This window comes from Narcine bancroftii, chromosome 3, assembly GCF_036971445.1.
Source record: "Narcine bancroftii isolate sNarBan1 chromosome 3, sNarBan1.hap1, whole genome shotgun sequence".
NCBI classification, from domain to species: domain Eukaryota; kingdom Metazoa; phylum Chordata; class Chondrichthyes; order Torpediniformes; family Narcinidae; genus Narcine; species Narcine bancroftii.
This window is the reverse complement of record NC_091471.1, coordinates 53,182,032-53,195,529: the sequence shown is the minus strand read 5'-3', so window position 1 is coordinate 53,195,529 and position 13,498 is coordinate 53,182,032. Positions and strand designations below refer to the sequence as shown.

At 38.8% G+C, this 13,498-nt stretch overlaps 1 protein-coding gene and 1 long non-coding RNA gene across 2 annotated transcripts in view; one reads left to right on the top strand and one right to left on the bottom strand.

Moving 5' to 3' along the window:
• Positions 1–7,107, top strand: part of LOC138757183 (uncharacterized) — a 29,599-nt gene extending 22,492 nt beyond the window's left edge. Inside the window, exons 3-6 of the long non-coding RNA XR_011353406.1 lie at positions 5,137–5,239; positions 5,383–5,612; positions 6,553–6,678; positions 6,903–7,107. This is a non-coding gene — a long non-coding RNA (uncharacterized lncRNA). The remainder of the gene's footprint in view (positions 1–5,136; positions 5,240–5,382; positions 5,613–6,552; positions 6,679–6,902) is intronic.
• The window catches only part of LOC138756681 (AT-rich interactive domain-containing protein 3A-like), a 612,036-nt gene that overhangs the window by 551,072 nt on the left and 47,466 nt on the right, over positions 1–13,498 (bottom strand).

Sequence of the window (13,498 nt, the reverse complement as noted above, 5' to 3'; positions counted from 1 at the left end):
TTTTTAACTTAATTCAAGGGATGGGGGCTGATCCAGCAATAAGTTGCCCATTGCTAATTGCCCTCAAAAAGGTGGTGGTGAACTGCTTTCCTAAACTACTATTGTCCACTGCTGTTTGCTAACATTGACTGAAGTCTCAAGTTTTTTTTGTAATATCTACACATTTTGCAATACAGTAAAACCCCTGGTGTCCAGCATCCATGGGCATTGGTAGATGCCAGATAAATGAATTTTCTGTTTGCTTGAGATTGCATGGTTGCATGCATTGGGGAACTAAAGGCGAGGTGCACCAATTTTAAACTCATGTTTTATTTTCCTCAATTTTTTTTTGTCAGTTGCTGAGTCTGCCAGAGGCTTGAATCCTGGATACCAGGGGTTTTACTGTACATTCCAAGATTATGCATCAGAAAGGACACTTTGGCAAGATACCAGAGGCCCTCTATCGCCATATCGCAACACAGAGTCAGCACCTTCAGGAGAGGAAATCATCAAAAAAAAAAATGATCAGCAAGATATCATAATTTAAAAAGAAGTCATCACCCGTAAGACACAAGAAGAAAAACACTTTTTCTTCAGGGGGACTCAAATCTTCCTTACGATGGTAGAAGCAGAGCTTTTTGACTATTTTGACAGGCAAAGGTAAATAGATAGTTGAGCGTGAAAGGTTGGAGGTGAAAGGTTACCACAGGTGGACAGGAATATGGAGTTGAGCTGACAATCAGATCAGCTGTGTTATTAAGTGAAAAAGCAGCCTGAAGGACCATGAAGCCACCTGATTCACAATAGAATGAACATTCCCATCAGAGCATGTTGTGACTGAAAACAAAAATGATGCTTTTCCAAATTCAGAAAAGGTCTTGTTCAGAAGCACATTCATCACTCCAAGGGAAGAACTTTAGAAAGAAATAAAAATATTTGCCATAAATATCACCAAGTCGAAGTCTGCACAGGAATTTACTCCACAGCTATGGGAATGGGCATGGAGCACAGGTCCACCGCAAGCAATAAGAGTCCCAAATGATTTGGATTTACTACATTATCTTGTGAATAAATAACCTGAATTTGTCTCAAGAGAATTCAATCTCCATCCTCAGTGTTTTGCTTTGAAACTCAAAAGTTACCAAAGAAAATAGAACTGAATGGCTTTATTATTCCTTATCTTAAAAATCATAGCCCTGGCTCATTCCCACAAGTCAAATGATAGTCTGCCCAGATGTTAATTGCTCAGCTCAGCTGCCTTTAGCATTACAATATGTGTAACCATTTTAACAAACAACTGTCTCCACAATGATTATATCCAGGCTCTTCCTCTCCAATCAACAGTGCACTCCAGCAAGCTACCGATTTAACAGTCAATCACTCAGCCTCCTCCTCCTCATCAACTCCTAGGCTGAACGCGGAAGGCTGCAGAAGGTAGTCAACATTGTCTGGTCCATCACAGGATCCAACCTCTCATTCACTCAAGATTTCTATGCGAGGTGCGGCCTTGAGAAGGCAGCCAACATGATAAAGAATTCCCATCACCCTGGTCACAATCACTTCTCACTGCTACCTTTGGGCAGAAGGTATATGGCAACAAACCCATTATTATTGTTACCTTATCTCCTCTATTGATTGACCCTTGCTTCTACCACACCAGTGATCTTTTGGCCAGCGTTTGTTTTTAATCTATATCTGCCATCCCCTACTGGTGCCAAGACACCAACTTCACTACAAACCATTATTATTAATTATCAATTATATACTTTACTTTGGCTTGGCTTCGCGGACGAAGATTTATGGAGGGGGTAAAAAGTCCACGTCAGCTGCAGGCTCGTTTGTGGCTGACCAGTCCGATGCGGGACAGGCAGACACGATTGCAGCGGTTGCAAGGGAAAATTGGTTGGTTGGGGTTGGGTGTTGGGTTTTTCCTCCTTTGCCTTTTGTCAGTGAGGTGGGCTCTGCGGTCTTCTTCAAAGGAGGCTGCTGCCCGCCAAACTGTGAGGCGCCAAGATGCACGGTTTGAGGCGTTATCAGCCCACTGGCGGTGGTCAATGTGGCAGGCACCAAGAGATTTCTTTAGGCAGTCCTTGTACCTTTTCTTTGGTGCACCTCTGTCACGGTGGCCAGTGGAGAGCTCGCCATATAATACGATCTTGGGAAGGCGATGGTCCTCCATTCTGGAGACGTGACCCATCCAGCGCAGCTGGATCTTCAGCAGCGTGGACTCGATGCTGTCGACCTCTGCCATCTCGAGTACCTCGACGTTAGGGGTGTGAGCGCTCCAATGGATGTTGAGGATGGAGCGGAGACAACGCTGGTGGAAGCGTTCTAGGAGCCGTAGGTGGTGCCGGTAGAGGACCCATGATTCGGAGCCGAACAGGAGTGTGGGTATGACAACGGCTCTGTATACGCTTATCTTTGTGAGGTTTTTCAGTTGGTTGTTTTTCCAGACTCTTTTGTGTAGTCTTCCAAAGGCGCTATTTGCCTTGGCGAGTCTGTTGTCTATCTCATTGTCGATCCTTGCATCTGATGAAATGGTGCAGCCGAGATAGGTAAACTGCTTGACCGTTTTGAGTTTTGTGTGCCCGATGGAGATGTGGGGGGGCTGGTAGTCATGGTGGGGAGCTGGCTGATGGAGGACCTCAGTTTTCTTCAGGCTGACTTCCAGGCCAAACATTTTGGCAGTTTCCGCAAAGCAGGACGTCAAGCGCTGAAGAGCTGGCTCTGAATGGGCAACTAAAGCGGCATCATCTGCAAAGAGTAGTTCACGGACAAGTTTCTCTTGTGTCTTGGTGTGAGCTTGCAGGCGCCTCAGATTGAAGAGACTGCCATCCGTGCGGTACCGGATGTAAACAGCGTCTTCATTGTTGGGGTCTTTCATGGCTTGGTTCAGCATCATGCTGAAGAAGATTGAAAAGAGGGTTGGTGCGAGAACACAGCCTTGCTTCACGCCATTGTTAATGGAGAAGGGTTCAGAGAGCTCATTGCTGTATCTGACCCGACCTTGTTGGTTTTCGTGCAGTTGGATAATCATGTTGAGGAACTTTGGGGGACATCCGATGCGCTCTAGTATTTGCCAAAGCCCTTTCCTGCTCACGGTGTCGAAGGCTTTGGTGAGGTCAACAAAGGTGATGTAGAGTCCTTTGTTTTGTTCTCTGCACTTTTCTTGGAGCTGTCTGAGGGCAAAGACCATGTCACTGGTTCCTCTGTTTGCGCGAAAGCCGCACTGTGATTCTGGGAGAATATTCTCGGCGACACTAGGTATTATTCTATTTAGTAGAATCCTAGCGAAGATTTTGCCTGCAATGGAGAGCAACGTGATTCCCCTGTAGTTTGAGCAGTCTGATTTCTCGCCTTTGTTTTTGTACAGGGTGATGATGGTGGCATCACGAAGATCCTGAGGCAGTTTACCTTGGTCCCAACAAAGCTTGAAAAACTCATGCAGTTTGGCATGCAGAGTTTTGCCGCCAGCCTTCCAGACTTCTGGGGGGATTCCATCCATACCTGCTGCTTTGCCACTTTTCAGTTGTTCGATTGCCTTATATGTCTCATCCAGGGTGGGAACCTCATCCAGCTCTAGCCTTAGGGGCTGTTGAGGGAGCTGGAGCAGGGCGGAATCTTGGACTGAGCGGTTGGTACTGAAAAGTACATACCTAGTGTAGCAGCTAGTTTAACACTATCACATCACCAGTGACTGAATATGGATTGGTATGGTCTGGAAGGATTTTATCCATTCTCCCCATATACATTTGGGTTTCCTTTGGTTTCGACTCATGCTTCAAAGACATACTAGGTTATTTGGTCACATATACTAGGTGCTTTTGGGCGACAAAGGCACATGGGCCAGAAGGAGCAAGTGTAAATTTAAAATTAATCAAATGAATTTAATTATTGTCACATGATTCAAGATACAGTGAAAAGCTTTTTTCCCTCATGCCATTCAAAGGCTGACCACCTGTCCTGATCACCACCCCTTAGAGCCATTTCTGAGCTTTCCTCCTTCCTCCCCTTGGACTTCAAATGCAATGCGAATTTTGCAGTGGAGAATCTATGAATAAAATATATGTTGATCCATCAACAACATGCTGTTTTAATGTTGAATCTCAATTTCCACATAATTATTTTTTATATTAACATTTGTTTATGTTTTCAAATGATTTCATAATCAATAGTTTGACATTGATAGTAGGCATTTCACATTGAATAAAATAACCTGACTGAAAATCTTGGGTAGACAATTCATTCAGCATGGACAAGTTGGGCTCAAGGGTCTATGTCCATTCTGTAAAACTCTACAACTCCATATCTATGAGGGCAGTCATCATAAGGTAAAAAAAAAACCACAATAGGAAATGGATAAGAGTTACACTACAGTGATTCAAACAGACACTTGGAGTTCTACAACTATATCTGGGATTCACTTGTTGGGAAGGATACATTGCCCATAAGGAACTCTGAATGCAAATTTCCCAGAATAATATCTGCATGTTGAGGATTGATGTACAAGGAATAATTACATAAACCAGGGTTCTATTCCTTGCAATTTAGAAGATTAAAAAGGTACTCACATCAAACTTTCCAGATATTTTGATTAAGTAAGACAATAGAATGGTTAGAAACTACTTCCACAAGTTGGGAAGTTCAAACTAAAAGGTTTAAAATTAGTGCCAGGCTTTTCAGAAGTTTGAAAGTAGTTAAGTAACTCCAACGTAACTTTGGAATTAAGTGGCACATTAGTCACAATCTTACCAAATTCTTTAGAGAGCATTTTTATGGTCCTTTATTCCCCAAAATGAGTAGAACCCAGGAAGTAAATACATAATCACATAAAAAACATTTAAAATATATTATGATTTCAGTTCTTGCCCCCCGCCAACAACTTAAATGTGCTGTGGCCCCAAAGGAGTGGGGGTGGGTGTATGGCCCCCATTGAGAATGGCTGATGTGAACTGCCCTTTAAGTGGTAAACGAATACTGCATTGTTCAGGGAGTCTTCTTTTAATCAAGGCAATAAACTCCAGTTTGACCTGCCAATTGCAGTGCATCTCATGTAACATAGGCTGATAATTCATCGTGTACAATCAAGCGTTATCGGAGCTGTGATGGTTTATATCAGATGCTAAACTGAGGGAATCCATTTGTCCTCGTCTGCAGATGCACAAGATTCAAGGGCACTGATTTGAAGACAGGAGATGACCTAAGGAATATTAGTTCTCCTAGCATCACGGAAGATAGAATATCTCATCAAAATGACAATGTTAGTTCCAGATCATTGACAAGGCATTTTGGCTGTACCATTTTTTAGTTTGCATTTCTGTAAAGTGCTTGGAATCAAGAAAGAGTAAGAAAAGTATGATATAGATAACCCTAATCGCTTTTTTATATTTCTGTGTTATACAGGGTGAGGAAAAAAAAGGAGAAAACCTGTGTTCAATTTATTTCCATATCAGATTTTAAACACAGAGGTATCTGGAACTGCAGCCAGGGACAGTGGTGGAAGATATGTAGTACAGTTTAAGAGGCTTCCAACTGGACATGATTATGAAGGCAATGGAGGGATATGTGGAGATCTCTAATTTGGCATGGTGTTCAACTCAGACATTGTGGGCCAAAGGATCTGTTCCTACATGGTATTGTTCTTTATTTCCATGTTCTATCTTTAATTCCACTAGTGAATAAACTATGGTTAATGGCAGAATACAATGAAGCAATCCAGCCATCAAATGAATCACTTCTACCCAGAATCAATCCAATAACACCACCTTCCATAGTCAAATTACAGCAAGTTATTCAGTTGTGCGTTTGAGTCATTTCCAGAAGAACAATTACAATTCATACACTACCTCAAACGTAAAAAGGCATCTTATGGCCCATTCCAAAGAATTAAATAAAGTAGGCAAAGAGAAACCTCTGATCATTCCTACAATATTTCTTCTTCACTGAGGATGAGTCCCTGCCTCTTTGATTTAATGACTGGTGAGGTGCCTAATAAGGGCAATGTGAAAGCTGGAGACTCTTTCACGTATGAGGCTGGAAGATCTTGTGGAGACAGGAAACTGCTGGGTAGCATGCTCCTTCTACCCATTTACATAAGACTTCCGTGTGTTCTCCAAGCATAGGCTTGAGTTCTTCCCCTCCTTCTCTATTTTGAATGCTCGTGGACCAGAGATCCTCAAGAGTACCTGGGGATGCAATCTTTTCTCAAGGTGGTTTTCAGCACATCCTAGAATTTGCATATCCAGAGAATAAATTGCATAAATGAGTTAATTTCACAATCAACTGTGCAAAATCAAAAGCTTAATGCTCTTTGTTGTACAACTATGAGGACATTAATAATATATGAACTCTGAAGAGATTTATAAATGATAGCTAAGGAAGAAAGAAAGAAAAGCACAATTTTAAAAAAAATTGCCCAACATTCAAAGCTACGATAGGCTCTTGTGGTTCAGTGACACGAGGACTTTGCTCAAGTTACTTTTTTGATTTATGATATCATCTGCACTCCTTTGTTGCATTCTTCAAACTTATTCTCAGCCACCTGTTGCTCTGTATTTTTTTTTCCTTTTACAGTACTCAAAGACTTACAAGGAACATTGTTATAAAAGACACGTTTCTCCTGACCTGATGAGAAAAACAAACAAGGATGACTTCCTTCTGCTCCAAACCTTGGGTTCTGAGGTTTCCTCTATCCACCAGGTAATAACAGAGCTCAAAATAATGCATTTCTTTTTTCAGGATTCAGTTTTCAAATGTACTACACCATCAAAATTAACCAAACGTAATTAGTCCTAAGGGAGGGGTTGTTGGCCTGTGAGAGATGGTGAAAGTGATAAATTTCTTTAACTGGACTGCATTCTACTAAGATTCTATGTAATAAAGCACTCGATATCTGAATTCTTTTATCACCTTTTTATTCGCAGAGACCAGCCATTTCATCAACAGGAGTCAGATACTCAAATTTACCATAACCCATCAAGGGAAATGACTGCTGAGCAAAAGCAGACTTGCGAGTAACAGTTCTATTTGGATATTTTAATAACCAATTCAGCCAGGGAGAATCTGTGGACTAAAATCTCTTCGGGAAATTAAACAAATGCCTCCTGCCTTATCAATAAACCCCAAAGCTGATGCCCTATCTAGTGAATAGTACATTGATTATGTGCAGCGTTAGAGGTCAATGTTTTCCCAACTCCGCCTGGTAAAATGATTATATTTGTGCAGTTGAGAGTTCCAGTTATCTTGCAGACCACATCTGTTAATATTCTGCCCTTGTATGTCATTTCAGCAGAATGCACCATTAAGAGGCATTTGGAATGCATTCCCCCATTGGCCAGAATTTGATATCCAAAAGGCAGCTGGGTCATTACCTTAGAGAGAAAAGCAAAATTAGAATTCCCATAACCAAAGGAATTAGAAGTTAGAGTAGGGAGTATGTCCAAATAGACAGTTTCTGGCAGGCTCGTAAAATATATTTTTTTAAAGAATCTGTTCATGGCTTGCCCGTCTCATATTAGCCACAAAGATAAAGGGTACTAATATGGAATGTCTTTTCTATCCAAGTTAACATTGATATCAGTGTTTGGGATAAACAAACCAAATATGGCCCCTGAATATCCATTTCAAACAGTTAAAAGGCAAGAAAAGTTGGGAAAGAGTTTGACTGCAAAACCCTTTTTTTTGGCTGAGTAACTCACCAAACTGACACACATTGGACTGAAAGGACCGGGGGAAAAAATTTATGCAAGGAGAATAGAAAATAAAGGGCATCCTTTCTGAAATGCATTAGAACGGTGATTCTCAACCATATAACTGTATCACAATTACACCACGGAAATAGGCCAATTTGGCCCTTCTAGTCCGCTCTGATCCAAGTACCCTCCGCTAATCCCACCTACCAGCACCCTGTGCATATCCCTCCATCCCCCTCCCATCCATATACTCACCCAACACTTTCTTAAATGCCTCCACCACCTTTCCCGGAAGCCTATTCTACACAGTAACCATTCTCCGACTAAAGAAGTTCCCCCTTATGTTACTCCTAAACCTTTGCCCGTCAACTCTCAACCCATTACCTCTTGTATCCATCTCTCCTACTCTCAATGGGTAAAGCCTTTCCACATTAACTCTCTATCTATCCCTCTCATTATCTTAAACACCTCTATCAAATCCCCTCTCAGCCTTCCAAAGAATAAAGACCTAATTTGCTCATTCTTTCCTAGTGTTCCAGATGCTGAAACCCAGGCAAAATTTTTGTAAATCTTCTCTGCACTCTCTCAACCTTCTTCTTTTCACTCGCATACCACCTTAAATAATCCCTTACTAATCACAGAGCACCCATCGATGCCATAGGGATTACTTAAAATTATGTGTGAATGGAAAGAAAAAGGTTGAGAACCACTGAACTAATCTTAAATTAGATCTCATTCGGCATCATTTTGTCCAAAAGTTAAATAATTAGAGATCTACTTTTGAATAACAAACTAAAAATGTTAGAAACATCACCATCCAGTGAAGTCAATGGACAGAAGGTGGGAGGTGACAGCACCAACCTTTAAATTTCTTTCCACAAATCTTCATGGTCACAATTTTAGTTTCTGTTAAGGAACATGTGGCCAATGTGCCCGTTTACCTCTGCAGAACACCCTTTGAATGGATGCTAATTTTAATTCCAGCAGGGGTTCATGCCCCCAGAAAAACCTTTAGAAGCTAAATAGCCTCTAGCTGGTTTCTAACAGTCAATTCCACAGAGAGATACAGAGTTGGAAGTGGGTGGGCACATTGTTGGCAGGATCATGAGATTGGAAGAAGTTGGGGGGGGGGTGAAATCAGCACTGCAGAGATCCAGATGGATTGTGGGAACCACAGGACTATTTCGGGTCTTTCTTTATTGCATGTAAAATTCCATTGAGCAGGGTATCCATTGTGGACTTTCTACCTCATTTGACAATAAAATGACAGTGAGCTCTCACGTAGAATTAATTAGCCTATGTAAATGAAATTTCTGTCTCCAATTGTGTCAGTCTGCCACAGAAAGGAAGGCAGTAACAAATAAAACCATTCAATGTTAATTCCCATGTGCAAGCAAGAAAGGGATAAGGGAGTTGGCTTCTGACAGACAGCGGAAGTTTTAAAAAAAAACACCTTTCCCATCTAGTGACATTTTTTCAGGACCAAATAAGCATGCCAAATTTTTAATTTACAAAAGGATTTCACTTTATTATCTCAAGGGCCACAGACAGTAGAGATTTCAGTAAAGCTAAAGTGCCATTAATTCCTTTTTTTAAAAAAAAACTAAAATTAAAATGGTAATTGGAAGTCACTGCGTATGCTGAGCTGTTTCATTCGAAGTGAGCTGCCGGACTGCAGATCATGCACCGCTGTTTGAGATTAAGATAGAGGATATTAGATACCTAGCATCTGGTATCTGGCAGATGCAAGTGGTATCAGGTGGCATCATTTGCTGCTTGTAAAATGATTCTGATTCCAGTTCTAGTTTAAGGGACTCAGTAATGTTATCTTATAATCAGCAATTTGCCCTTTGATTACATTAAATATGCTGACCCATTGAGGAATATGAAACTTGTTAATACAGCAATAATGAAATTAATATTGTCACTTGATTATAATTCCATGTCTCTCTCCAAAAGGGTATTTATATCAGCCGCTTTTTATAGTGGAAATAAAACTATGGAAATATGGACACAGCTGATGCTGGCTATTGAAGTAATATTCATGTTATATCATATTTGCAAAGGGCAAGCAACCAATAACACTCCAATTCCATCATTAAGTGATTGCACATATTTAACAATATTGCTGTAAGCTTTCAACTCTCTGTATTTTTTTTAATAATGATTTTATTTTTGATTTTTCCCATGAATATACATCGAAAAAGTCTTTACACAAAACAACCCCACACAATACAAATCCACACAACTTCAGGGCTCACATTATTATTGATCATCAAGAATTCTATATGGGGGAAGTCATCTGCATTCATACTTTACCAGCATTCATTATCTTTTTATTATTATGTTTATAATTTCAGTTGAGCCCCTATGGCTCAAATATGGCTGCCATATCTTAATAAATGTCATATTTGTTCTTTAAGTTGTATGTAATTTTTGCCATAGGTTTACATCTATTCATCTCAGCAGTCCATCGTGCTAAATATAGAGGGGAGTTGGATTTCCAAGTAATGCATTTTTTAGCCACTGCTAAGGCTATTTTAACAAATAAAATGTGGGATGTAGTCAGTTTATTTGCCCATAGATAAACCTCTGGATCACCCCTTTTATTCTTGTTAATATTTCAGTAATATCCTGCCAGAAAGGTCTCACTTTCACACATGACCACGTAGCATGCAAGAACATTCCTATTTCTATCCGACACCTAAAACACATTTCTGATATTTCAGATTTTGATTTATGCAAACTCTGTGGTGTGAGATACAATTGATGTAGAAAATTATATTGCACTAATACGCATCTTACATTTATAAGTGATGTCATGCTATCCAAACACCAATCAGACCATCATCTTTCCATTATTGCAACACCTAAATCCGACTCCCATCTCTCTCTCTGTAAACCTGGTTTTGCACTTTTTCATTCTGGAGAGTATAGTACATCTTAGTTATAAATTTAGGTGTATTACCCAGCCAAATCGTTCATTCCATTTCACTAATTTCAAGTGGGACCAAGTTTTTTCTCTTAGGAAAGATATAGCTAGAGAAAACAAAAAGTCCAATCTTAATTGTTCAAAAGTCACACGAGATCCTTTCACATAACAATCATCAATATATCTTATTCCTTTATCATACCATGAATTCAATATTTTGTTAACCAGATGGGCAGTAGTATTGATATGAACCCAAAGGACTCAAAACCCAGCAGCAACAGAAATTCATCAAGACAATGGTTATTTAAACAATTTTTTTAAAAATACATAATAATATCAATACTTCACTTATTACTATTAACTTAAACCAACAACCCCTTTCTGATTCTAAGCACAGGTGTATGTAATGCTTGTATGTTCAGGAAAGTTCTTTTTCACTGTCTAGTAATTCATTTTTCACTTCTCCAAGTTCACAGGTATCAGGCAATCTTCCATACTGTGCTCTGGTGCTTTAACATAAGTTGTTACTGCTCAGGAAGGTTTTGATGGTTTCAGAGAGAAATACGTTGTTCATTGGACACACAAACTGATCCCTTTTAATCATCAATTGAAGTGTTTTACTGAAGAAACTTACCCTCTCTTGGGTTCTTCCAAAAGATAACCTCTTCTTCCATGTTACCATAAAGTTCTTCCTTTTCCCCTACTCCAGGAGAAACACTATAACCAGCCACAACCTCTAATGGACTACAGAGATTTAGAATAGGCTGAACTCAGAACACAAAACCCATCTTGAAATGGGGTTGTTCAGCAGGTCTGCCAACTTGTAGCCTTTACCACAAACTGCTACAGAATACTCTCCCAAAGAATGGATGTTTTTTCTGTTTGCAAAACCACATGGCCCCTCTTAGGACAACAAACTTCAACCAGAAATTTAAAACTGGAACCAGTTTAGCAGCAAAAGATTTTTCAGATCTTGAGCCTGGATGCTGTTCAAACATGCTAGTCCATTCACAACTACTTGAGAAACTCTCACAAGCAATTCCTATCGTCTCTGCAAAGCCAATTGTAGACACAAAGTTTACCCTTGCATGGCAGATGATGTGTTTGTTTGTGAAATGTGACCTGATAACTAAACCTCACAATCTTACCCTTTTAAGATATATTTTATCATAATTTTATTAACTTATTAACTTATTCCTTAACAGTACATTTTTACATAATGGAGTTCTTAATGATATACCTGTTTTTTTTCCCCAATGCACTCATAATTTCTTGTCATATTCTAATCATAGGGTTATCCATTTTTCTTGTTAGAAACTTAACATTCCATTTATAAATAAGGTTCTTCACTGTTTCTTCTATTGAATTCAATCGCATTTGAATCCAAGAAGGGGGACTGTCTTCTTCAAAAATGATGATTAAAAATCTTGCTTGTACAGATAAATAATATTTCTTAAAGCCTGGAAGCCTAAGTTCTCCCAACCTAGAGTCCCATGTTAGCTTTTTCCAATGAAATTCTTGGCACTTTGTTATTCCATTGGAATTGCCTTGTTTAATTATTCAATAATTTAAAGAATTTTTTAGGTAATACAATAGGCAACAATTGGAAAAAGATACCGTAATCTTGGCATCATCTTCATTTTACTACAATTTATGCTTCCCAGTAGAGGAATCAGCAGGTCTTTCCGTTTTTGAAAATCTCTCAATTTTTTCTAAGATGAGTGTAATTAAATTTATATAAATTTTGCAAGTTATTATCTGTTGTTATTCCTAAATATTTGATTCCATCTATCTTCCATTTAAATCTATTACCTTTTTATATATTTCATAATCAAAATCATTCATATTTATTTCATTACCTGATATTCTTACATATTTTTCTAAAGTTGTTTGTAATTTTAATCAAGGATTCAGCCAGGTCAGACATATATAAACAAATTTTATGTTCTTCCTGTCCAACTTTGAAGCCCTTAAAGTCCAAATCTCTCCTTATAATCTCTGCCAGTAGTTCAATAGATAAAAGTGCTGGAGACAGAGGACACTCTTGAATACTTGACCTAGTCAAGGGGAAAACTGCTGACATCTGATTGTTGGTTATTATTCTGGCTTGTGGTTTATGGTAAAGAGTTCTAATCCAGTTTATAAATTTTCTGCCTATACCAAATTTTTCCAATATTTTAAATAAATCAAATGCTTTTTCTACATCTAAAGAGATAGTTATGCTTGGATTCAACATTATTTAATATAAATACATATGGAAAAATCAGTCTACTGAGACTATTTGATGAATGTCTTCCTTCAACAAATCCCACAGTATGTATTAACTGTGGTAAATATTGTCCCAATCTATTAGCTAATGCCTTTGCCAATATTTTATAATCTGCATTTAGAAGTGATATGGGTCTATATAATGAAGTTTTCATTGGGTCTATATAATGAAGTTTTCAATGGGTCTCTACCTTTCTTCGGTAGACTGTAATTATAGCAGCTGAAAAATATTCTGTGAAGGTCTGGGGCTACACCTCTCAGTGCAATACATCCATCATAGGAGGTATCAATAAATCTTTAAATTGTTCATAGAATTCAGGAGGAAACACATCCTCCCCTGGAGATTTGTTAGCTTGTAAATTACCCAAGGCTTTCTCAATTTCTTCTCTCGTGAAGGAGGTGGCTAAATCAATTCATTCTCCATCTTCTAATTTTTGAAGTTCAACGTATGTTAAAAATTTGACCATCTCAATTTTAACTCCTAAAAGTTCTGATTTATATAGTTTTGCATGATAATGTCTAAAAGCATTATTTATTTCTTTTTGATTATGTGTTATAATATCAATCTATGTTTTTATTGCATTTATCATTCTAGAAGTCTCCTCTGCCTTTAACTGCCAAGACTTTG